Below are 27436 nucleotides of genomic sequence, written 5' to 3'. Positions count from 1 at the left end.
CATTATTTAAAAATATTCACTTATTGGAATTATAATAATTGACATCATTATTCAGCAACAAAATTTAAAGAACCCAATTAAAGTACCTGATAATTTAAAACTTTAAAGTTATAAAATTTTCTTTTTTTTTTAAGCAGTAAATCAAAACACACCGCAGCCATCTACTTACTCAGATGTTAGAGGGTGTTTTCTATCATCTCCCATAAACTGGCAGGTTTGAGCTTAGATCATCAGCGAGGCAGAGAAACTCCAGATGATAAAATATCCCAACTCTTTTCACCCTGAAAAGCATAAATAAAATGCCAGTGTGAGAAAGAAAACTCGAGTTACAACCAAGATAGAACTCTCAGGAGTGGCTTGTCTAGATAGGGAGTAACTTCTGTTTCTTCTTTTCTTTTTTTTTTTTTTTTTAAGTGAGAGCTCACAACAAGTTAATTCATGGCCCTGGAGTTGTGGGTGACCTGATATAGCGATACTTGGTATTACAACTGCCCTTCTGTTTTAAGAAAGCTCTTTAGGAGGAAGTCTAAATTAGCTCAATAAAATATGCATCCTGTACTGTAACTTGACAGCTTTTTTACCAGTCTGACCAGTCTGACCCTTCAACTGGAGAGATCCTCTCTCTCTAATCACATAATTTACCAAAAAATTAAGATACTTTTGAAAGTGAAAAGGGGAACTTTTGAAATATTTATTTATTAATCAATAAACTGTTTTTATTATACAGGTTTTTTTTCTCAAAAAAAATAACGTACATCCGCTACATTAAAGCAAAAAATTTAAGGTTTCTTTACATTATATGAACACTTAAAATATAGTAAGTAGATTAAGTATTCTTGGTGTATATTCAGTACTTTAACCCATTTTCTTAAAGAGTCTGTCTCTAATATTGTGTCACTGGTATTTTTTCTGGAAAAAAAAGTTTGGAAAAAAAGTTTATTATTTGAAATTTTTCACCAAGTTACTGCAATCTTTTTAAAGTTTCATTTTATGTTAAGCAATCTCAAATCACTGACATCTTCATCTGACTCTTCTGTGTTGATATTATTTTTAACAAGAAAATGTTCTCTTTGCAGGTGCTGAGAAACCTGGTAAGCTCAAAGCAAATTCTGCTAAGTAGAGGATATTCTCAATTCTATTTTTTTATAAGAAAACTGTAAATATCTCAGTCTCACTATTTTACAGATACTCTCTTTTTGCCTAAATTGGAGTTGTTTTTTCCCACTCTTGCCGCCTCCAATCGATTCACCGTGACACTGCAGCACAGGTAGTTTTTTCCACCAGTGCAAACTTATCATGTCACTTCCCACCTAAAAACTTTTCAACAGCTTCCCACTGCTATTAGGATATAATCTCAAATCTTAGAAGGCCTCCAAAGTCCTGCACAACCTGGTCCCTTCCTACCTCTCAGGCCATACTGATGACCTCTCAAATCCTCCAAAGCACCAAGTTCTCCCCTGCTCCAGGTCTTTGCATGCTCTGTTCCCTCTGCTTGGAATGTTTTTCTTTTCAGTCCATCTTTTCTTCTAGGACCATCTTTCCTATCTGAGAGGCCTTCTAATGCTACCCAATCTAAAGTACACCAAGGCATTCTCTCTCTCTCAAAAGTACTCCATACTTTTCCTACGAAGCATTCATTGAAATCTGTATTTATTTATTTGTGTGTTTTTAGGAAGCCTATCTCCACCAGACAGTAAAAACTCCACCAGAGAGTGTATAGATTGTTTGTTTGATTCACCCCTTAATCACTGTTTTTTACCCAGCCCCTGGCTTGATCCTTGGCACCTTGTGAACCTTCAGTAAATATTTGATAAATGAATAAATGAAAGACAGAGAAGAGAAGGTAAAGAGACAAAGGACAATCTAGTTATTTCCACCAACCTGTTACCTATGATCAAAACAACTCATTATCTTAAATCCAACTACATCATCAAGCTCTCCCCCTATACAGGATTATTCTCATCAGCATTTAACAGTCTGTACTTTCTCCCAACCTAAAAGAGACAGACAGACAGACACACACACACCTTTCTCCTGACCCCACATTCCCATGAATAAATTCCCCATTTCTCTAATGCAATTTCATAGGAATACTCAGAAGAGCTGACTATATCTGCTGTCTCCAATTCTTTCCTCCCATTCTTATTTGAACCCATTCCAACCAGGCTTTTATCCCCACTGCTTCCCTGAAACTGCTCTTGTTAAGTCACCAATGACTTCCACCTTGAACCACCCAGTAGCCAGGTACTGAGGCAGGCACTTTAATGAATTCTCTCATCCATTTAAACAGTTCATCACAGCCACCTTTGAGGCAGGTACCATTTGCTATCCCCAAAGAGAGGATCCTCTCTTTTTTTAAACACTTTCTTGTTTGGTTTCCAGGACAGGACACCACACTGTTGCCTCTCTTCCTCCTTCACTGGCCATTCCTTCTTCGACTTCTCATTATCTCGGCCTCTTGATGTTAGAGTAACTCAGGGCTCTCAGTTCTCCGTCTTCTTTTCTATCTATACTCCCTCCCCTTGGTCGTCCCAATGGGTCTCATCATTTTAAATATCACCTACAAGAGCCTAAACCTCTTCCCTGAACTCAAGGCTCATATTTTCAGCTGCCTGCTTGACATCACTCCCAGATGTCTAATAGACATCTCACACTTAACATCACCTCATGACAAATTCCTGATGTTCCCCACTAAGGCTGATGCTCCTACAGGATCCCCCATGTTAGTAAATGACAACTCAACCCTCCAAGTCATCCCTGACTTTTCTCTTTCCCTAACACCCTGTATCCAATCCATCAGCAAATCCCATTGGCTCTATCTTAAAAATATATCTAAATTCTGCCTACTTCTCCCTACCTTCCACCACCACTACTGCCATCTAAGCCTCCACCATCCCTATCTAGATTATTGCAATAGTCTCCCAGTGGATTCTTTCCTTGCCTCACTGCATACTATTCTCAAAACAAAAGGCCAGAGTCATATAGATTAAAAAAAAAAAAAAATCAGATCATGCCACTTCTCAAAACCCACCAACCGTTTCCCTTCTCATCAGAATAAAAATCATTTTTCTTTTTTTCTCTTCCGCCTGTAGAATTTAAGCTTCTTAAGGGGAAAATTTTTTGTTTTGTTCAATACTGTATCCCTCCGGTGGCATGAAAATGCCTGGCACCTAACAGGTCTCCAATATATATTTACTGAATAAAAAATGGGTGAAAACAATATCATGGATAGGCAATCTAACTAAATCTCCAGACTCTACTGCTCTTAACAGCAAGCTCTTGGAGAGCATGGGCCATGCAGTTACAATTACATTTGGCACAGTAACTTGCACACAAAGTCTTAATATAATTTCATCACTGATATGTTGTATTTCCCACTGAAATTTTAGTTTCCTATATTATATGAATGTTACTAACTTTAAAAGTTAAGCAGAACATCTTAAAATATGACATCTGGGTCTCAACTATCAATACCAGCTCCCTCAACTTACACTGCAACTACCCAGCCGCTTCCTCCTCCGGGGAGGTATATGCTTACTTATTAATGCTCTGCATTGTGTGAGCATCGTCTTGACAGTTGCTCTGGAGCTCTCACTGTTACGTTATTTGCTGCACCGTCTGTAGGGGGACCTCATAGCCATGCGGGGGCTTAGATTGGATGGCAGGAAAAACAGTGACTGAGAGCCCAGCTCTGGCTGCTTTCTTTTTACAAAGTTCTTCTTTCAACTTCTGGAGTATATCTATTAATGCTTTAACTCTCTCAAAGGCATTTCTCAGCCGATAGCCAAATGTTTCCAAGGTCCTTTTCATGAGTAAGCCTGTCTTCCAAGAGTTCTATGACTCCTACAGGCTGTATCAGCCTGCACACACTTTCATTTCCAATCCCCAGACTCCAACCTCCTCTTGGTTCTTACTGGACTCTACGTAAGAATATTTTATCAATGCAGTATCTTTATGTGATAAATTATATTTCACAGATAAACCTGGAGCAAGTTGAATTCTGATACAATTATTCTACTCTCGAACACTGTTAAACCTTGTCTCATTCCACCAAGAAATTCAAAACCATTTGCATTATTTTTTAAATTATCATCATTCTATAATTTAATGAGAAACTATACACTTTCAACATATGTTATTAGTGCTTTTCTTAAGTATCAATATAAAACAACACTGCTAAAATCAGGATAGATCCCAACGTGCCTAAAAATATATATTTATATGATCCAGCATAAAAATTCTGGAAGAACTTTTACGTATGGCCATCATCAATAACATGAGAGGATGATGAACTAACATTTATTAAGTACTTACTATGTACCAGGCATTTTATCCATATTATCATATGTAATCCTTATAATAAGCCTTGTATGATAGGTATGTATCACCAGACTTCAAACCCCCCCAAGACGCGTTCCTAAAGCCCAGTACCACATCTTCTTACGTGCCAGACACTTGTGACTCAATCTTAAGAAGCATTGGTCAGTTTTTACCAAAATGAGCAGCTAATAATCAACATCTATATTAAAACTATTATATCTGGTAAACATGTAAAGGTCACCTTATAACCTACAGGACAGGCTTAAGTGTTTTAAAATTTTTTCAGTTAATTCACCCTAGCAGATCCAAGGCATACAAGCATTCTTTAAAGAAATTGCACTATGATGACGATACTGAAGTTTTTCATGGAAAAGATGAATAGTTTATTATATCTGGCCCTTACATATTTCAGGCAAAAGCTGTTTCTTCCATGTCACATAAGTTGCGAAGTCACAAATTACTCTGTTATGAAAACTTATATTAATGAGCAGATGTTCCTTGAGGAAAAAAAAAAAAAAAAAAGATTCCCTTGTTGACCTTCACTCTGAAGTGAACTAGACCTCTGAATGGTCAAAAATACAAGCCCAGCTCTTGGAATTCCATAAGAAATGTTGCTTGCGTCCTTCAAAGCTTAAAAGCGTCACACTAATCTACAGAATAAAACATCTCCACTGAAAGAAAGCATTTGTCAGAGAACTTGAGGATGAACAGAAGAATAAAATCAGCACTGATACAAAAACCACGCTGACAACACCAACTATTTAGAGAAACAAACAACGGAAAGGTGCTATTGACGATCGAGATTTCTTAAGCCCCTTCCTTAGCGGCGTTTCCCCACAGCAGAGGTGCTGGATTCCGCGCTCCCACAGCCACCGCCCCCAACCCTGCGGCGCACGCACCTCCCAGCCCTGGTTCCCGCAGCCTCCTCAGACTCTGGAGAGCCCAGTCCACGTGAGCTGCACCCCTGGGTCTTTTACATAACTGTGGTTGAAGATATTTTTCACAAGGTTCTTTAAACAATGATTCACGTGATAAATTTCTGCTCGAGTTTAGTTCCAGGAAATGTTTGGTTTCTGCAGATGTTTGTATGCTTCCGGTTGTCAGTACATGAAAACGATAGAATTCTGTGTTTCTTTTTCTTACTTGAGCAACTAGAAAATGTGAAATCAAATATATTGTCCAAATCTCTCAACACTGACGGATGGAAATACTTAATCCTTCAACTTCTTTCAGGTGAGATTGGTTTTATTTTTATATCAAGTTACTTTACTTTTGGCCTGAAATTTGTAAGTTGCTTTAAGTGTTTGCAGAAGCAAGGAAAGTTGCAAAATGTTTAAAACAGGAAAGACATATCTAATGTTGACCTGCTTATAAGTTCCAGAATACACTTTTAAAAAAAGAGAAAAGAACACTGAGAAGCCACAAACGCCCGGAATTAAATTCTCTGTTATCTAAAAGATACAGAAGACTCCACAAAGAAACAAAACAGTCCTCTAGTCTCTGTTTAAGCCCGGTTAACCAGTTTGAATACTCAAATAGGTTCTTGGTTGAACCTCCCTAGCAATACTAAAAAGTCTGAAATTTTTACGAAGTATTTTAGTAAGACAGTTCTTCAAACATTATTTTGAAAAATAAAAACGTTTTAGAAAAGTGAATTAAACTGGGTTTATGACAAGTGTACATGCTAAATCACTTCATCCGTAAAGCAGTCCAGATTACATGTGCACATACTGTAATCATAATCAGCCAAGAACTGTTTATAGCTCCTTCATGTCTTTTCAGTACTGAGGTTCAGTAATAAGTGGCTCCTAATAAGTCAATAAAGTAATAAGTGACAAAAGTATCCATCGAAATCTTGAAGGTACTTATTTATTACTATTTCTATACTCTACCTCTTTTCTCAAAGCATTTGTTACAACCTATAAAGATGCGGACATTACAATAAAATTATATTTTACAAATATAAAAATTCAAATAAGAGAAAAAAGCGTGCAATTATGTAGGCCATAAATTTGGGCTTTCACTTTCTGCTTTATCAACCAGATAGTGTAAGCCAATCAATTACAAAATCCACACTAGCCATGATGCAATGGTAAGTCTCAGGAGAAACAGAATTTGTCCTGGTATGCAATCTGAGAAAGATGTCTCTAGCAGATCATTATACAGCAATACACTGGCGTCTTCAATACTGTCCCTGATAAGATATCTTGACTGGTTCATCCGGCAGTTTCTTAAAGCAAATAACATATACAGTAAAAATATAAAGCTCTCAGGTAATCTGGATGAGTAAAAAATAATAGCTAGAAAGTCTGTCTTAACAGAACGTGAGTCACTGGCCACATGTGGCTACTGAGCGCTTGAAATGAGGCTCGTACAACCAAGGAACTGAATTCTTAATTATATTTACTTTTAATTTTAAAAAATTTTATTTAATTTAAAAAGCTATATTAGAAGGGCAAATACCTACCCATTGGACCATACAGGTCTAAAACATAAGTTAATCAAACTTTTTTTAGTAGCAGAACCATTTCTGAGTTGGCAAACATAAACCAAACCTAATACATAAAAAATTAAAATGGTATATTCCATATATTTATTATTGTAAGTTCAAATTTATAATATTAATTTGTAGTCAATGTGAATATGAGTTTTCCAATGGGTGGAAACTAGAAATTGAAGGTTATAAGTGAGAGTAATAAACTCAGATCAGCCCCAGTAAACACTTACTTCTGTATTTTGTTTGCATGCACTGTGCACTGCCCGTGTGGGACTTCTCTCTACACATTCTGAGCTAACCACTTACCAAAGGCCACACGTAGCAGCCATCCACTCAGAAAGCATAAGAAGAAAACACAGCATGCCAGCAAGGCAGTTTCAGGTATTCCTCCTCATGGGAAGAGTCCACCTAAGAGTCCACATGGCCAACCAGGAGCTATTCTCTTGGGCATTCAGATGACAGCTCAGGTGCAAGGAAATGAGAATCACAGGGTAAGTGCAGAGTCACACTGGCTTAGAAGCCTTATGTCCCAAATAGAAACCAATACCTCAAATAACGATCCCAGCCACAGCTTCCAGGGTCCCCATGAAGTTCATACCCATCTCTGAAAAGTGCCCCAGGGAAGCTCAAAGCTACTGCTTCTAATCAAGAATTTAGAGTTCATGTATAGTTCCTCCCAGTCCAAATATATTTACCAAATAAAGATCATTTTTACCATAAGCAGTGTTGCCTAGTAACATGGTTGACTTTCTTCCCCTTTATCGGGATTCAGAGAAACTAAGTAGAAAGTTCATTCAAGGTCAGGTTTGTCCTTAGAGAATGAGAATGGTTTGGTTAATTCTTTACCCACCTTCCTGATTAAAAAAATAATAATCCTAGCATATCAAGAATAGAAAGAACTTCCTTAGTTTCACCAAAAACCTATAACAAAACCATACTTAATGATTAAATAAAGTATTCCCTTTAAAAGCCAGGAAATTAGACCAAGAAGACTACAACTATTGCTTCTATTCAATAGCATAGAGGTCATCAATGTAATAAAAGAAATAAAAATGAGATATAAAATTTTAAATGAAGTGACAAAATTTCTCCAAGTGATAATTATTTATAAAGAGAATTATGAAGGCAAGCTATTAAAAGTAATATAAAAACAAGTTCATCAATGTTGCTGGATATAAGGTCAATATACAGAAATGAATGTAATTCCTAGAAGTCAAAAAACACCACTTTGTAATTTAATTAGGAAAAGCTACCATTTAAAATGGCAGGACTTTCCTAGTGGCGCAGTGATTAAGAATCCATCTGCTAATACAGGGGACACGGGTTCAAGCCCTGGTTCGGGAAGATCCCACATGCCACGGAGCAACTAAGCCCATGCACCACAACTACTGACCCTGCGCTCTAAAGCCCGTGAGCCACAACTACTGAGCCCGCGTGCCACAACTACTGAAGCCTGCGCGCCTAAAGCCCATGCTCCATGACAAGAGAAGCCACCGCAATTAGAAGCCCGTGCACAGCAACGAAGAGGAGCCCCTGCTGAGAGCAACTAGAGAAAGCCCACACGCAGCAACAAAGACCCAACTCAGCCATAAATAAATAAATAAATAAAATATACGTATTAAATAAATAAATAAATGGCAACTTAAAAAAAAACTCTAAGTTCATGGATAGAGCGAACAGACCTGGTGGCTGCATGTGGTACAGGGGCGGGGGGGAGCGGGGTGCAAAACGGGTGAAGGCAATCAAAAAGTACAAATTTCCAGGTATAAAATGAATGTCATGGGGATGTAATGTACAGCATGGTGACTACAGTTAATAATACTGTGTTGCATATTTGAAAGTAAGAGAATGGATCTTGAAAGATGTCATCACGAAAAAGAATTGTGTAATTATGTATGGTGACAGATGTCAACTGAACTTATTGTGGTAGTCATTTTCCAATACATAAAAAATGAAAATCATTACGTTGTACACCTGAAACAAATATAATGTTATGTCAACTATGCTTCAATAAAAAAGAGAGAAAGAAAAAAGAAAGAGAAAAAAGAAAAAAGAAAAGGAGAGAGAAACAAGGCAATTAAAAGGCTATAAGCTTTCTAATAATAAATTTCTATTAATAAATCTAACAAGAAAGTTTCAAGCACTTTACAGAGAAAATTACAAAGTTGAGTAAATGAAAAAAACAAACCATGTTTGTGGATGGAAGACCTGATAAATATCCTTAAATGGAGTGGGATTTCAATCTGATTCTAATAAAACTCTCTACAGGGTCCTTCTTAAGAAAAAGAGAGCCAAGAATAGCCTTGACAAACTTGAAGAAGAACACAGGCAACATGCCCTCCAAAATGTTAAGACATATTAAACCACGGGAACACAGTACAGACAAATGAAAGCAACAGAACACCCAGAAAAAGACATATATGTTTGGAAATTTGATATGTAATAGAGGTAGTACTGTAAATCAGTGGGGAAAGGATGAACTATTGAACAGTGGTGCTAGGACATAGGTCATCTGTAAGGAAGTACAATTAAATCCATGTTTCACACCATTGAGAAACATTATCGGGCTAATTAAAGACATAAATGTGAAAAAATTTTTGAAAACTTTTAGAAAAAAAATCCTTGCTATAATGAGGGCTTTAAAAAATAAGATACAAAAGTAGAAATTGTACAAGACTGATAAATATCACTATATTAAAATTTTTAAAAATTCTAAACAATAAAAGATTCTTTAAACAAAATGAAAAATCAAGCCATGGACTGAGAAAAGAGAGTTTAATAACCAACAAAGTGTTAATTTACAGAATACAAGAAAAACTCCTAAAAATCAAGAAGTAAACATAAACAACTGAATTAATAAAATAGAGAAAAATTGTGGGCAGCCAACTAATGGAAAGGAAATCTGAGTGGAAAATAAACACAAGATGTCCACACTCAGTACAGTGCAGTTTAACACTACAATGAGATACAATATCATACCAGACTAGCAAAATATCATATAGTAATACAAAAATTTTAACATATTCAGCCACTTTGGAGAGCAATTTGGCAATATTTAATAAAGGTAAAGAAGCTCATATCTGTGACCAAGCAATTCCACTCCTGAATATGTGCACTAGAGAAAAAACTGGCACATGCCCATGAGGAGGCATATGTAAGAGTATTTGTTAGCACTGTTTGTTAACAGCAAAAAACTGGAAACAACTCAAACATGAATTAACAGGAGAATGGATAAACATATGGTAATATAGGCTTATAACGAAATACTACATATATTTAAAAGAATCAAGGACAGCTACAAATACCAAAGATAAATAAATGCTACCAAAAAAACCAATGTTAGCTTCTGCACAGCCAAAGAAATAATCAACAGACTGAAAAGGCAACCCACAGAATAAGTGAAAATATTTGCATATATATATCTGATAAGGCATTAAAATCCCAACTATATAAGTATCTTCTACAACTCAATAGCAAAAAAAATCATGTAACCCCCTATTTAAATAGACTTTTCCTTAAGAAGACATACAAATGGACAACAGGTATATGAAAAGATGTTCAACACTACTAATCATGAAGGAAATGTAAATCAAAATCACAATGAAATATCACCTCGCACCCATTAAGATGGCCATTATTTTTAAAAAAACAGAAATTAACAAGTGCTGACCAGTATGCATATAAACTGGAATCCTTGTGTACATGGTGGGAATGTAAAATGGTACAGTTGCTGTGGAAAACAGTAATTGTTGCTCCTTAAAAAAATTAAAAATAGAACTACCATATGATCCAGCAATCCCACCTGTGGATCTTTATTCAAAAGAATTGAAATTGGGATCTCATAGAGATACCTGCACTCCCATGTTCACTGCCACATTATTCACAACAGCTAAGAGGTGGAAACAACCTAAATGTCCATCAACAGGTGAATGGATAAAGAAAATGGGGTGTAAACATACAACGGAATATTATTCAGCCATAAAAAGAAGGAAGTCTCGTTATATGTGACATGGATGAACCGTGCGGACATTATGCTAAGTGAAACAAGCCAGATACAGAAGGACAAATAGTGCATGATTCCACTTATTATATATAATAAGGTAGCTAAAGCAGTCCAACTCATAGAAGTAGAAAGTAGAACAGTGGTTGCCAGGGACTGGAGGGGAGGGGGAGATGGGAGTTGCTGTTCAGTGGGTATAGAGTTTCAGTCATGCAAGATGAAGAAGTTCCAGAGCTCTGCTGGACAACACTGTGCTGAGTTAACAATAATGTACCATACACTTAAAAATCTGTTAAGAAAGAACATCTCATGTTATGTGTTTTTTACCACAATAAAGAAAAAATGTTTGAAATCATATAAAATAATATTGTATGTATGTATGTATACAGTTGTATACAAAGGCAGTAAGAGTATAAAATACGTGTGGAAATGTTAAACACTAAATTCAAGATAGTGGTTTCTACTAACGAGGAAGAGAGGAGAATAGGGTCAAAAATGCTAAACTGGAAGTTTCTATTTTGTCTGTAATATTTTATTACTTAAAACTAAAGCAAATATTATAACTGATAACATTTGATAATTTATTTTTATTTTCTATTTATTTTTCTGTATGTTTGAAATATGTTATTACAGAAACAAATTTTTTAGAACCTAATAAATACGAAGAACACTTTCTTCCTTTTTAAGGAATGGGTATAGTTTGTCTTCTTTGATAACAAAAGGTTCCATGGGGAAGGATGGGCCTGAAATTATAGCAAAATTGAGTTTGTGTGTGTGTTCACTCTTCTCAGAAGAGAAGCCACAGATTTCATCAAAGGGGTCTGTGACTTAAAATGTTAAGAACCACGAACATAATTGATGATACCTGCCATTTTCCAGCAGGAGACAATAAAAAAACAGTACCATTGGGTACCATCTGAACCATCTGAAGAAAATGAAAATACCAACTCAGAAAGATAGATGTACTCCTGGGTTCACTGCAGCATTATTTACAGCAGCCAAGATATGGAAACAACCTAAGTGTCCACTGACAAATAAGTGGATAAAGAAAATAAATAAATAGTATATACGCACAATGTAATATTATTCAGCCATGAAAAAGAGTGAAGTTTTATGACAACATGGATGGACCTCGAGGGCATTATGCCAAGTGAAATAAGTCAGACAGAGAAAGACAAATACTGCATGACCTCACATATATGTGCAATCTAAAAAAAACAAATACTGCATGACCTCACATATATGTGTAATCTAAAAAATCAAAAAACAAGCTCACAGATACGGAGAACAGATTGGTGGCTGCCAGAGGTGAGGGGCAGCGGGTGGGCAAAATGGGTAAAGGGGGCCAAAAGGTACAAACTTCCAGTTATAAAATAAATAAGCACTGAAGATGTATCGATAACGTACATGACATGACAACCACAGTTAATAATATCGTAGTGCATATTTGAAAGTTGCTATGAAAGTAAATCTTCAAAGTTCTCATCACAAGAAAAAAAAATCTGTATGGTGACAGATGCTAACCAGACTTACTGTTGTGATCACTTCCCAATACATGCAAATATCAAATCATTATGTTGTACACCTGAAATTAATATAGTGTCTGTCAATTATACCTCAAAAAAAAAAAAAAACCAGAACCAAATCTGAATTTAAATCAATCAGCCTGTTTCTCATCTTTTTCTTAGTTCCGATTTTCTGTTATATGCTTTTTCATTTTATGTATTTTTGCTGTAGAGTTGCCTCAGACTCTCTCTGAAGAAAGGCAAGCTATCAATAAAAAAAGAAACACCCTTTAAGAAATCCCACCAAATCCACGTAAAAAACATGAAATAGAAGAATCATTTGGAATAAATGTAAACACTGACACAGCAGCCTTGGGATCAGGTGTCAAGACAAATGGTTCCATTACTAACTTTAATAGGAAAGGCTACACAGAAGGGATTCAAACACAGGGCAGGCTATGTCTGGGTTCTCACCTCCTTTTCGGCCACAAAAAAACCAAATGCCTAAGGCATATGACAGTTAACAGGAGCAGGTCAGAATCTGGGGGTAGGAAGTACATTGTTGAGAAAAAATTCCCCCACGTGATTCTGCTACACTTTCCCCACATCCCACCACTAAAGCCCCCAATCCCTGCCCCAGTTGAGATCACTGGGTTGAATTTATTCTTTTAAATTGTTCAACACTTAAATAGTTTATTGAGCACCTACTCTATCACTGTCATGAAGCGAGTATTTTTGTACTTCTGCACAGTTAGAGATTTCTGCGAAATTTTACTGGGACCTGGGTTAAAGGACAAGCCTTAAAACTTAAAAAATGACTAAATAGATAGTAAAAGATTGATCTCCCCTGAGATATGTGTTCACATTTCAGAAGGATGATGAAACCAGGGTCATGGAGACATTCCAGAGTTACAAACTCAGAGCCTCTTGTCTTAGGTTACTGACGTAAGTAATAATCTATCCCTGCCTCAGAAACCCTGTGTCTACTTTCAGGGTAATATGAACAAATATAGATATTAAAAACTTATCAGTCACCAGGCACCAGGCTAGTTCCTAAGAACACAACTGTGAGTAAGAGAAAGTTCCTGCTCTCCCAGAGCTTGTGGTCAATTGTGGTCCAACAATGATCCACCACAGCACAGTACAGCAAGTCCACGACAGGAGATGTACATGGAGCTGTGAGAGACTGGAGAATCTAAACTGAGACTGAAGTGGGAGGAGTTAGCCAAATGCCTCTGTCTGCAAATCAGAGAAAATCCCCAAACAGAGATTCTGTTAGAAAAGAAGAGTGGTGAAAGGTCGCAGGGAAAGCGGCCAGTAGGATGTGCTACAGTCATTAAGGTAATATTTCCCTTTTTAGAATATTATATTTAGCACTAACAGGAAATGCAAAGAAATAAAAGACCACCTTATTTTTTTTTTTTACATTTTGCATAGTTTTAATATATATTCAAAAACCATGGAAACAAAATAGCTTTGTTCAGAGACTTACAACAATTCTTCACGTTATAGACAGCAACCCTCTCCCTGGTATCATTCTGAATTCCCAGCTGTCCCCTTCAGAATAATTCTCTCTCTAATTGTAAGCATCTTACTATGTCAGTTATGCATTGTAACACGTCATTTAAAATTAATTATTTATTTAAAATTACTTCTCCTTAGGTTACAGTTAAGGCATTATATCAGTTATTTTTGGATACAGTTCTTTTATCAGATAAATATATTGCAAATATTTTCTCATAGTTCATGGCTTACCTTTTAATTCTCTTAACAGCTTTTTGAAGAACAGATGATTTTAATCCTGACCAAAATATAAATTAGGCTTAATATTCAGTGTTTTTGGTCTTCTGTAAAAAGTGTGCCTATTCAAAGTCCACAAGGATGTTCTCCTGTTTCCTTCTAGAATTTTTATGATTTTGCCCTTATGTTTAGGTCTATGGTATATTTCAATTAAATTTTATGTCTGGCATGGGGGAGGAGGATTTTTGTTTGTTTGTTAGTTTTTGGTATAGGATGTCTACTTGTTCCAGAAGCATTTATTAAAAATATAAAGCTCTTTGCCATTGAATTACCTTAAAGTTTGTTAAAAAATCAATAGCTTACATATGTATTGCTCCGTTTCTGGACTCTTTCTTCTGTTATGTTTCTCCTTACATAAACACCATGCTCTATGTTTCTCCTTACATAAACACCATGTTGTTTACTGTGGCTTTATATTGTCTTGACATTAGGTGGGTGTAACTCATCTAACTTTATTTTTCTTTTTCAAGACTGTTTTAGCTCTTCTAGGATCAATACATTTTGACATAAATATAAGCATTTAAGCATGATCTTGTCAATTTCTAGAAAAGGCATGTTAGGATTTTGATTAGGATGGCCTTCAATGTATAGATCAAGTTGGGAAGAAATGGGCATCTTAACAATATTGAGTCTTCCAAACCATGAACATTTGTCTGGGTCTTTTGGGTTTGAAAAAGAGGTTTCTAGTCAGAGGACACACGTGACCAAAACTATTTCTGATGAAAACTCTAGTTTTCAATAAATAGAATGGACTAGAGGAAAATGAGACCAAGAGTGTGATCAATTAAGAAGCTACTGAAATCATCCAAGCCTAAGGTAGTCAGGGCCTGGATCCAGAGGTTCAAGAACTAAAAACCAGCAGTACAATTTTTAAAAGTGCATTCGTAAGAATACACACTTTGCTTATTTTATTTACAAACAACGTCACAAGCATATAAAGAAGCAGCTTTGCATATTTTCGACTCATTTATCACTGCATTATGAAAACTAGGATGACTATCTAGTTTAACTGTTCCTAAATTTTAAGTTTTTACAGCACATCAACTGGGCTTTTTACCCTAGGTTTCTTTTTCAACTCCAACAAGAAAGATGCATGAACCTGAGTCCTTCAGAATCACGGTCTCTGTGGCCTCCTAGTGCTGGCTGTCGATAATGACAGCTTCTGTAGCAAATTCTCTATGAAAACAGGACAGACTCATTCTGTCCTCTAGTTTTTCTTCTACACATAGATAAAGTAATTATGACATCCCCCCAAATAACATCTCAGACACTATTCACAAGCATACCAGGTCTATGACGGAGGTAAACAAAACATCTACAAGCTTAGAGTCACTGGATCATTCATGCTTATGTCTCCAACATTATTTCTTAAAACAATCTGAGAAGCTACTGCCAAGGGTTTTTTCTGTTTTATTTTTGTTTCAAACAAAATTTTAATTAATGTCTGCTCATATCTTCTATGCCATTTATTCTTTATTTCACCCTGGCAACTTTATTTATCCACTCTCCTATGGCTATTCACTATAAAAGATAACCAGTGCTTCCACCTGTCAAAAGACTCAAGTAAATTTCCGTAATCAAAGAATCTCTGATCTTCTGGATGGACTGAGGGTACTGCTAGCTTATTATGCATGCTTGACACAGCTTTTGCTGACTAGCAGTCTTGGTCACACACAAGTGGGGCTCCACTTCCAGCCAGACCTTGAGTCCCATGCCGCCCTGGAGCAGAGACGCTCCAGCTACCAGAGAAAAGACCACCAAGGTCAGACAGGAGGGCTGTGTGCTGGCTGGCAGTGCTGTCCACTAAGGATGTGATCAGCACAAAATATCCAGATGTCTGTTTCATGCAACCATAAAGTTTTAAAGATACAAGTAGCATAAGTCTTCATGTCGTCTGGACCTTTCACACCATAAATGACAAAATATTTTAGCTGAAGAGTTAAACAACTGGGTCAAGGTCACATACCCTAACTATATTTAGACATCTGGGGAAGAGTTTAGGGAGGAATAAGTGACAAATACATAAAATCTAAGTAAGCAAACGTCTTCTCTCCAAAAAAAGACAATTATTAACACCAGGGAAAACAAAAAGCTGTGTTGGAAAGAAAAAGTAACCATGGATTATATGCCTCAGCTGTGAATAATGTTTTCATGGTCATAATAATGTAAACACTGATTATTATTCAAAATTTAATTATAATGAGAAGGTAGGAGGGTTCTGCACATAGAGTGAGGGTGCATAAGAAAGATAAATCCTCTTCCCCTATCATGAGAAGTCAAAGGTAATGCCTAAGACTGAAAAATTAAAAACTGGAAAAAGAGCAACATGCTATTTGGAGATTTGGAGGTAAACAACAAAACAATTAGGTCTCAGAGTTGAACTTCAGAGAGCAGGGACTGGGGTGGGGGTAAGAGTTGGGAGACTACTGAGTTTTGTAACAAGCCTTGTACAACCCCTGGACTCTTTGAATTCTGTGCATGTATAACTGAGATTAAAATTAAATCTAGAGACTAGAACCTAGGATTTCTCACTGTATAATATTTTTTTAAATTACATATTTTTTTCACTCAGAGAAAACACTGATATTTTAACTAAACAATTTAATTTTATATTGTCTTGTTGTGGCTATTGTGTCTTCATTTTATGGAAGCAAAAAAAAAAAAATCAATATATCAAATATTCACCAGCTGAATTGGAGACATATGAACCTGTACTAGGTGCTGGGAAAACAAATACTAATAAGACCTTCCCTGCAAAGAATCACTCTGTTTTAGAGAAACAAACACACAAATAACCCAAAAGCAATGAGATAAGCACCCTAACACGTAACTGTTCTGTGAGCCTTGGTTTCTTCATTTGCAAAATGCCTCATCAGGTTTTCATGAATATTTAGTGATTCAGTACATATAAAGTTCTTGGGGAAAAAAAAAAAAGTTCTTGGAACACTGCCTGGCAGATCATAAGAAAAATAAGGTCCAAAAGACAAACCTTTGCCTGCCTGATTTTAAAGCCCACGTTCATTCCACTACATCACGCTTCTAAAATAATCCTATTCTTTTCAAAAACAAAAAATTTTTTCTCCTCCAAATGGTATCCAGTAAATGGACAAATTGTGACTCATTACATATGCAGATGTAGATGTAGAATAAAATCTGAGGATAAAAAAACTTTCCAAGCTCTTTTTTTTCTGGTTATTTTTAATTATTTGCAAATATTTGGTTTATTTAGGAATAGTCCCCTAATATGTCTTAGGAGTTAGGCATGATTAACAATGAAGTTCTTGATTTATCAAGAAGCAAAATGTAGTAGCGATCTTCAACCAGAAAGTAAATTATTTGGCATGATTAAAAATGAAGTTCTTGGGACTTCCCTGGTGGTACAGTGGTTAAGAATGCGCCTGTCAATGCAGGGGACATGGGTTCAAGCCCTGGTCCAGGAAGATCCCACATGCCACAGAGCAACTAAGCCCGTGCGCCACAGCTACTGAGCCTGAGCTCTAGAGCCCGCAAGCCACAACTACTGAGCCCACGTGCCTAGAGCCTGTGCTCTGCAACAAGAGAAGCCACAGCAATGAGAAGCCCGCGCACCACAATGAAGACCCAACGCAGCCAAAAAAAAAAAAAAGAAGTTCTTGATTTATCAAGAAGTAAAATGTAGTAGTGATCTTCAACCAGAAAGTAAATTATTTATCACTAGATGGCACTGTACTGGATAATTTTTTTTTAATTTTGTTTTGTTTCTTTTAGCTCGAGGTTCAAATTACTTAACAAATTAAAAGAATTCTTTCAACAGAAGAAGGTAAGATTATATTACTCCTGTTTTAAGTTATCTCATGGCTTTGAAAATAAAGATATAGTTTAATGGAAAAGGAAACAATGATATATTCAAGTTAAACTCTATTTTTAAACTATTCTGGTATCTTAAATAACTTCTGATATCTTCTAAGCAGAAATAATTCTGAATGTCTCTCTTGTTGACAGTACAACAGACAAGTACAGGAACGTGTGCTGGTTTGTACTGTATCGACTCGACGTAGGTGGAACTACATTTCCCAGAATCCCTGGCAACAAATGGCTCCTCGCAGAGTTGGCCAAAAGAGGAATTCACTTCAGACAGAGGAGGAGGAACTGCGGCAGTCGCTGATTCTCTCTTCTTGGTTAGACGTGGTGACAGACACCGATGCCAGCTCGTCCTCACACCCCTCTGGTCCGTGTCCAGCTGTTTTTCCCAAACACTAAACTGACTGACCAACAAAGACCCCAGGCCCACACCAGATGCTTGGCAGGAGACAGAGAGGTGGCGTTCTGGAAATATTTAATTATTGACCAATAATGTTTTAGTAAGCTGTAATAATGCAGTAAACGAGTTAAGCTCCTCCTCACACAGTAGCTTCAATGTATTGATAATGTTCTACTAATTTATAGATTTATATAACCTTTTGCATGTATCAAATATTACGTAACTTTTTTTAAAGAATAAAGCACGTGACAGGGCAATCAGTGATATTAAATATTTACAGATATTTAAATAAGTTGAAACCACAATGTCTGAACAAAATAGTGAGCTAAGAAATCCATCTCCACCACTTCTTTATTATTTACCAAATTATTATTTAGCAGTTTCATTCACGGTGCATGAAAACTCTCCAACATCTATAGCCACCTATCTTTAATAGGCAGCCAAACTCCTGAGTTTGAGAGCTAACCACCCAGATGGCTTCTTAGTCTGTTTTGTTTTCAGAACTGAAAAAGTAGATCTAGTGCTAGAACCCATGACAGGTGTATACAACAGGCTCAATAGCTGTGTGTTAAAAAGAGTTGATGAGTTAAGTCATCTTCATATTGGTATCAGTCTGATTCAACTCCCGTAGCATCTGAGTTACCACAAGGTAATAAAACAAAACATCAAAGAAGATAAGAGATATAATTGCTAGTCCACTTTTGTGGATTAAAAAAAAAAATAAGATTCTGTGTTCTGTCCTGTTATTTCTTGTGCTTATCTCTGGCAATGTCATTCAAAGTCATACAGTCTGGATGATTGCTTCCATATAGATAACCCTCCAAGTCCTATCTCTAAAATTGAACTTCCAGCAAAGTCATAATGCCCTAGACCCACAGGGCAGCATTCTGTTCAACTGTGTGTGTTACCAGTGTTTACAGAGGACTTCCTAAGTTCCTGAGTTGACAAACTATTATCTCCAGCACTCCTATGAAATAGGTACTACTACACAGATCCTGGTGTTGACATGTACTAGATGTGTAACCTTGGAAGGCTTAGAGAAATTGAGCAACTTTTTCCAAGGTTATGTATCTAGAACACGTCAAAACCAGGATCTGAACCCAGGTTGGGTCTGACTGCAGAACCCAAGTTCCCAACCCTCAGTCCATCCTCCCCTCCCGCTAGATCAACTTGAGAATAATGTCTGCCTCTGATTTCATCGTAGTATCCACCCAAAGCAGGCAACGCACTTGTATTTAGTAAGCGTCAAGAGTTATCTGTTGGGGCTTCCCTCGTGGCTCAATGGTTAAGAATCCGCCTGCCAATGCAAGGGACATGGGTTCGAGCCCTGGTCCAGGAAGATCCCACATGCCACGAAGCAACTAAGCCCGTGAGCCACAACTACTGAGCCTGTGCTCTAGGGCCTGTGTGTCACAACTCCTGAGCCCATGTGCCATAGCTACTGAAGCCCATGTGCTTAGAGCCCGTGCTCCACAACAAGAGAAGCCACCGCAATGAGAAGCCCGTGCACCGCAATGAAGAGTAGCTCCCGCTCGCCACAACTAGAGAAAGCCCGCGCGCAGCAACGAAGACCCAACGCAGCCCAAATAAATAAATAAATAAATAAAATTTATTAAAAAAAAAAAAAGTTATCTGTTGACTAAACATATCCTGATTGAGGAAGTTAGCTAAGGTGTTGCCTGATATCAAAGAATAATTCCTGCTCCAAATTAGAGAATGCTCTAAGTTTCATAAAACATAACAACAGTGCAGACAATGAAGACAAAAACCAGAGGATAATAAGCTAAAGTCATGTAACCTCTATACCTCAAATTTATCCCAGTGTTTAGGATTCCACCTACACTAAGGACAATCACATTATATTATCTTATCTCCAGGTTCTACATTCTATGTATCCCACTGGGGTTCCTTCCCAAATGAATGAATAAACTCCAGATCTCTACCCTTCCTGGACCTATGGCAGTTTAAGTGGGCCAAATCCAGCCATGTTCTGAGAGATTATAATTAGAGAATAATTTTTAAGGATCAAATGCTATACAAAAAAAGGGTACTTTTCTGCCCCCCTGAGATTTCACACTTGGGTTTTGTCACCTTACCTGAATTAAATGTATCGGAGTTTTGTCCTGTGAAAACATCATATCCTGCTCTCTCTTGTCTGCTAACAGGAATCCCCTACTTGGTACTCCGTAGTGAATAACAGACTTGAGAGTCTGTTCAAATACATCAAAAATATTTACTACGTGTGCATCTCGGGAATACAAATGCTATCCATTTGGATTAAGTTTTAAGCACAATAGTCTCACAGTACGCAATTTCATGGTAGGTTTAGAACTTTAAAAAGACTCTCCTAGGCCTTCCACGATACTTCCTTTCCCTCTGGGCAGCAATTCCCTGGAGTCAGTACTCTCTGTTAGGCCACTCTACCTCCACTCCCAGACGCAGGCTGAGCTCTCCTCTCAAGTCCCGAGGTAAAGAGAACGAGTCCTTTTTCCTCTGGGCCCCAGATCTAGTCCTCTCAAGTCAAAAGCTTTCTCCTCAGCCACTGGACCCACCACCTAACCACTCGGGCGTCCCCCTTCCAAAGAATTCCTTCTCCTTGAGCATATTCTCAGCCCCACTCCTGTTCTCTTTAGCCTGGGTCCTTGCTAGAAGTCGGTTTTTTCTACAACTCTCTCCTCCCAGCATCACCCACTCACCTGACTCAGTAAGGGTCACACAAATTGCATACTTTAAAGATTCTGCTCTATCTTGAGCATTGTTCTTTCTTTTACATCTGAACAAAACAGTAAGGCATGAACATTTGATTACAGTTTAAGTCCCTGACTCTAGGTAGGGAAGTGCCCGCTTTATCCGTGACTTTTACGATGAGAATTTTTTTGCTACAGATATTAATTAGTTACTTTTAAATGTATGCAGTCAGAACAAGAGAAGAGTCTTGAAATAAAGCAGAAGAGATCAGGTACTTCTTAATCACCTGGATACTAAAACACTTAAATGTTCCACTGATGGGGGTTGTAAAATTTCTAATTCTGTCAATCTTCAAGAAAAAAATAAAAATTAAATGGAGAGAAAACAATTATCTATCCTTGATGATTTGGTATCATTTGCCTGAAGGAAGAATTTAGAGTGTTTCATAGTCCCTCTGACTTATTCTTGTTTTCATCATTACTTTAGAAGGTAATTTGATCCACTCTAATGGTCCCAGAGAACCACTTATCCTTTTCCAAGCATCCACTATAAGACTGAACCTGTCTTTGGTACTCCTCTTTCTTTAAACTCACTCCAAAAATGGGCTTCAGAGAATGACTTTTCTAAAGTCAACACAAACTTCAGACTTCGGGTCTCTATAACAATTGGTCACAGAATGCAGATGAAACTCAAAAACTCAGTGGTGCTCTCAAAGTTTTCAAAGCAAAACAGTGAACAAAGATGCAGAAATAAGCACAGCCTTCAAATGACACCAAAGCCCACTGACTTACTTCCATGAAACTCCCGAGTTCTAGAAATTACCATTCTGTAAATGACTTTTTTTACTTTGTCAGGATCATCCACTCAAACAACCTTGGTATGTCACCGTCAGTGCTTAGATCTTAAAAAAAAATGTTTTTCACTGGCACAGGATAGGAGATTCAAGAATTCAGAAAAACATTCATAGGTTAAAAGAAAGTATCTTCAGCAAGGCGTGTATCACATTGTGGCTTTCAGCATCAAATACTGTAGTCAGATTTCTTCAATAATGTTTTGTGAGATCCTTAAAAACGAATGGTTATACATTTTTCATTTTTAAATATAAATTTTCTCATTTCCTACTTGTGATTAGGATTGAAATATAAATTCAGTCAAAAAAAGTATTTTCCTTCAAAAATCTAAGCTATAAATCTATCAACTTAGTTCTGTAAACTACCTCAGATAAATTATAAGTTGGACAAATGCACCAGGTAACATCAATAAATAACTATGTTATTTATATTAATTATACCAGTAAGTCTCCACTTTTGGCAAATGTTTGATTCTGTTCTTAAAAGCTTAAATACAAAACAGCAATAGTTTAATGTTATGAGGAGCCAAGGACATTTGCTGAACACCAGGAAAACTTTAAAAAGCACATCTTCATTAAGTTCAAAGCAAAGAGATTTGACTTCTTTAGAATAATAGAATTGGAGACAGGACTACAGAGAGACTGAAGGGTTTTAAAAAGAGCATGGAGCCTGGCATCAGGAGGACCAGGATTTGAATCCTGGCTCAGTTACGCGCCAGCTGTGTGTCCTTGCCCAAGCTTCTTCAGCTCTCTGAAATTCAGTTTCTTCAGCTGCAGAGTAACAGGAGTATCCACCTCCCAGAGATGTTGGGAAGACTGCGTCAGACAAAGCATTTGCAACCAGTACAGCACCTGACACACGGTAAATGCAACGAATTCCGTTCTTCTGCCTGCCTCTCCCCTGTAAAACCAATGCGGCGGGTCTTGAGAACTTAGAATGGCCGTGGAATATAGTTGTGTTCTTAAAAAAAACCAATGTGTTTAAATCATATTTTAAGAATACTGATGGGGATGTTGATACACGCTACAACGTGGATGAAGCTTGACGACATCATGCTAAGTGGAATAAGCCAGTCACAAAAGGACAAATACTGTATGATTCCTCTGATATCAGGTCCCTAGAGTAGTTAAATTCATAGAGATAGTAAGGACAACAGTGGCTGCCCGGGACTGGGGGCAAGGGGAAATGAGTTGGTGTTTAATGGGTTTCAGTGGGGAAGACGAAAAGGTTCTGGTGATGGATGGTGGTGACAGTTGCAAAACAATCTAAATGTTCTTAATGTCACAAAACTATACACTTAAAAATGGTTAAAATGATCAATTCTATATATATTTTACCACACAGAGACTACTGAGAAGTACTTGTTATTTAAAAGAACCTTACAATAAGTTCTTTTGACAAAAGAATTATTTATAGTTAAATAAATAGTCATGTTGTAGTTTACTTGTTCCAGCTCCCAGGCTAAGGAGAGCACTATGGGAGAAAATTCAAGTACCTCTCCCATTTGGTGGAAAAACTTGCTTTCCACTTCAGCCAGGCCCTCGCTGCTGGGCAATAGTCCACAACCTGTCCCTAGTCAGCTATCTCTTGATTTCTACAATTGCTGTTCCAAGCATGTGTAGACATTCAGACCGTCGAAGTATACCTATACTACCTTAGGCCAAAATAAAGACCCTCCCTCTACCCTTTTTCACTAATCTACCTCCTATTTCAAATTGTTTTTTAAGATGGCCTGTACATACTCACTGGCTGTACTCATTAATGCCCACTGCACTTAGCCATTGGAATGAAGTTTCTAATGCCAGTATTACAATTTTTAATCACTGAGAGCCTCTGACTTGACCAAATCCAATGGCCTCATTCTACCTCTCATCCCAACTTGACCTCTTATAGTGGCATCTGATACTGACTACTTCCCTTTTTGAATCGATGGGCTTTTCCTTCGATGGGCTTTTCCTGCCCTTTAAGTGCTGGAATGTCCAGAGGTCCTCTGCTCAGCCCGCCCTCATTCTGCTCAGGTAGCTCCCCTTTTGTAATCTCACCCATTCACACACGTATGACTCCACCCTCCACATCTTTCTCTCCTAAACTTTGGAGTCACGCTTCCAACGGTCTGCTAGTTGTTGCCATTTAGATGCCCCCTTCTCAGATGTCCAAAACCAAATCCAAGCTTCCTTTCTACTCTCTCATCCAATGGCTAGAGGATTTAAAAAATCTACAGCCATTTGCTATTCTTCCATCTCTCTCACAACTGCTATATGGAGCTCCAGTCAATAAGCCTCACAAATTCTACTTCCCAAAGCATACTCCACACTGTCTCCTCCTCCTCATCTCCACTGTCAGTGCCCTAATCCAGGCCCTTTATCTCGCTCATCTGGACCGCTGCTCACTGCACCAGTCTCCTAACCAGTCTATTCTCTTTAGTTTTTTCCCTTCCAGTCCAATTTTCACACTGCTGCCAGGGCATTTTTCTAAAATGTGAATCTGTGCCATTCCTCTGATTTTAAAACCTCCAATGGTTCCCCACAGTCAACAGGGCAAAGACCAGATACTAGGACTACAAACACAGCTCCTTGCAATCTCATTTCCCACCACGTGCCCAACTCCCCAACTCCCATGAGCCTCAAGCTCCTTCTCAACTGCTCAAAATATGATCCTCGGACCTCTATGGCTGGCGCATGCTCCTCCTCCTTCTGCACGTGGTGAGCAGCTACATTTCCACTTCCCAGCCTCCCCGGGCCGAACTGATCACAGGCTTCCAGTCTGTCTGGGAGGCCTCTGCTGCAACACTTAACACACAGCGTCTCATTTCCTTGGCTCTTGCTCCCAAGCCATCGCTGAAACCTACTTGGTGGAGCACCTCAAGATTAGGAACTCCACCCCACTCGTTTTTCAGTCCACCCCAGATTCTCTATGGCTCACGTGATCTGTCTCCCTAGTCACTGGATCTCCTGACCATCAAAGCGCAGCGGCTCCACTGCCATGCTGCTGTACCATGGTGAGTGTATCTACTACAAGGCGTGGAAATCATTCATTTGTTCATTCCACTAACACTTTTTAGACATGGGGATACATAGATGAGTAAGACTTGACACCTTCCAGTAAGGAGTTCACACTCTAGTAGGGAAAACAAACACGTAAACAGACATTTATATAACATGTTGGAGGAGCCCAGTGACAGAGTGACTCCCAGGACATTCTGGAGTAGAGGGGCCCAGAGGAGGGCAATGAACCCAGCAAGTGGGGGGAACTGGGTATGAGAAAGGCCACTGGATGAAGCTTCTGGGACTGATGGTGCCCAAAGTGAGTCTCAGAGAACATTAGGGAAAGAGGAAGGGATAGGGCAGGTGGGAGACAGGAAAAGGAAAATACAGCAATTAACCACGCTAACTTCTTGTCCGCTGCCCAAGTACAAGTAGTAAAAGTCATAAGACAGTCCTTGCAAATATATCCAGACATTTAATTGTGAAAACAAACAACAAAATTGTCAACCTCCTAGGACACTCCTTCTCACTCCCTTTTTGTCTGTCCCTCTCTCTCACACCCACTGACACAAGAAAAACTTAATACATGTAATGAAAAGTATATGTAAGACCGGTCATGGCAGTATTGACATGTTTAGAGCCCATGTTTTCATGCCGCTTCAAGAGTCACTTCTTATCTGTGCTCTCCACGCCAAAGCTTCTCAGACTTCCCTCACTCCTGCTGGCCTTCGCCCCCCTCCCTGACCCTTTCAGCTCTTTCTGTGCTCACCTTCCATACGCAATGCAGAACTAGGCTACATCATTTAATGTTGCCCTATTTATTAAAATATGACGTTACCATGTCAGTCAGATCTTTTTGTGCTAAAAAGAATTTATCAATACTTTCTTCATAGCATAAAGTCTACACTTTAATTTAGAACCACAGTTACTATCGATATACTGGTTTCGTTGCTTTAAGTCTTTAGAAGACCCAAAGTTATTCTTAAAGGAAAAATAGCCCTATCAGAAAAAAAATTGAAATAATAATCATCACATCATATAGCAGAGAAAACTCAGATTTCATTTCTGGCTATGTCGGTGTTTTACTACATAATTCCTTGGTCCATCTGATCTCAAATCCTTATAGAAATCTTGATATATACTATCTCACGTAAAGTAATTTTTAAAATATTTTCACGTTTTTGTTCCATCTTATTGACAATTATTTTACTAATTTGAAAACTGATTAAATACATGTACAGAAACGTAACATAAAAGAACACAAAATCATCTTTCAATTTAGTATTTACATTTGTCAGCAGCTATCTTAATCATATTTACTAATCATCCCTGCAAGTTCAGTAAACAAAACCTATGAATAATAGAACTGCACTTAAAGTTAGGAGGTAAGGAAGAGGGAAAACAGATGATCCTTTGTCTTGGTTCTGATCTTGAAGTCATACTAACCAGGGGGAAGGGAAAGGAAAGAAGGAGGAGGAAGAGCACAGATAAGAATAGTTAAAAACAGTGTGTGAAGTAAAAAAATTATAAAGTAAGTTGATTTCACTCACAGTTAAGAGTCCCTGAAAACAAGTGAAGTAAAATCCTACTCCATCCCTCAGTCCAAGAACTGAGCAGAAGTTCCCTTCCAGGGAGGCTTGGTGGTGCTAAAAGGAGGCAAGAAGGATGTGAGATCTCAAAATCTAAGTGATGAAAGGCACGCCAGCCATTCATCCTCCCACTTCAGGCGCTTTTTAAAAAAAAGTTAATCATCGAATTAAATGTTATAATCCAATTTCCAAAATTGTTCTACTCCACTTAAACTGCTGTCACCTCTAATAATCTTACAGGCAAATGCATTCATTTCAAACATCATTCTCTTCAGATTCTGCGGTATCTGAAGCTCTCGATCACTCCACCTTTTTTGTTCCTGCCAGGAATACAGCGGGCTCTTTCTCTAACACTATAGATCTAGCTCCTCTTGCTAACTGTACTCCAAACCACGGTTTCCCCCTGAGGCTTGGTCCTCAGTGCTCTGGCCTGCCTCCCTGCATACGCATCCCTTGAAGAATTTAACCCTCACTTCTGGGATGACAAATGTGAAGTTTCCCTCTTTGGCTAGACATTTCAACATGAGCCCTGGTTCATGTTTCAACGGCTTAGGAATTTCCCCTTGAACATCTAAAACCAGACGAGCACCTTTATCTCCTCAAAATTGGTTTCTCTTACCAGTTATTACATGCCTGATCATCCTGCAGGCATTTTTTTTTACTCACATCTTCCTCTCTCTCATTTTGCTGCACCCCTCGTGTGCATCCTACCTTCTCCTCTCTCATCTCCCCCAACTAACTCCATCAGTACTCTACCGCTGGATTACTGCACTCGGGTCTACCTCCTATTTCTCCCTTCCTTCAATTCATCTTTGTCACTGCTACCAGATTAATCTTCTGCTAGATACCGTGGTATTCTTCTTTTTCAAAATCATACTGCCATTCTTCTTCTTCAGAAGACAGATGGTGTGGTGGTTTTAAAATGCTCCCAGACTCTTTGACACACCTCTCCTTAAAAGGTG

The 27436-nt window shown here is 37.9% G+C and overlaps 1 long non-coding RNA gene across 7 annotated transcripts in view; it reads right to left on the bottom strand.

Moving 5' to 3' along the window:
* Positions 1-27436, bottom strand: part of LOC132371801 (uncharacterized) — a 192042-nt gene that overhangs the window by 143618 nt on the left and 20988 nt on the right. For all 7 annotated transcript variants that reach the window (XR_009504985.1, XR_009504981.1, XR_009504983.1 and 4 more), the window contains exon 2: positions 170-281. This is a non-coding gene — a long non-coding RNA (uncharacterized LOC132371801). The remainder of the gene's footprint in view (positions 1-169; positions 282-27436) is intronic.

This window comes from Balaenoptera ricei, chromosome 9, assembly GCF_028023285.1.
Source record: "Balaenoptera ricei isolate mBalRic1 chromosome 9, mBalRic1.hap2, whole genome shotgun sequence".
In the NCBI taxonomy this organism is placed as follows: domain Eukaryota; kingdom Metazoa; phylum Chordata; class Mammalia; order Artiodactyla; family Balaenopteridae; genus Balaenoptera; species Balaenoptera ricei.
This window is presented reverse-complemented; position numbering and strand designations above follow the sequence as displayed.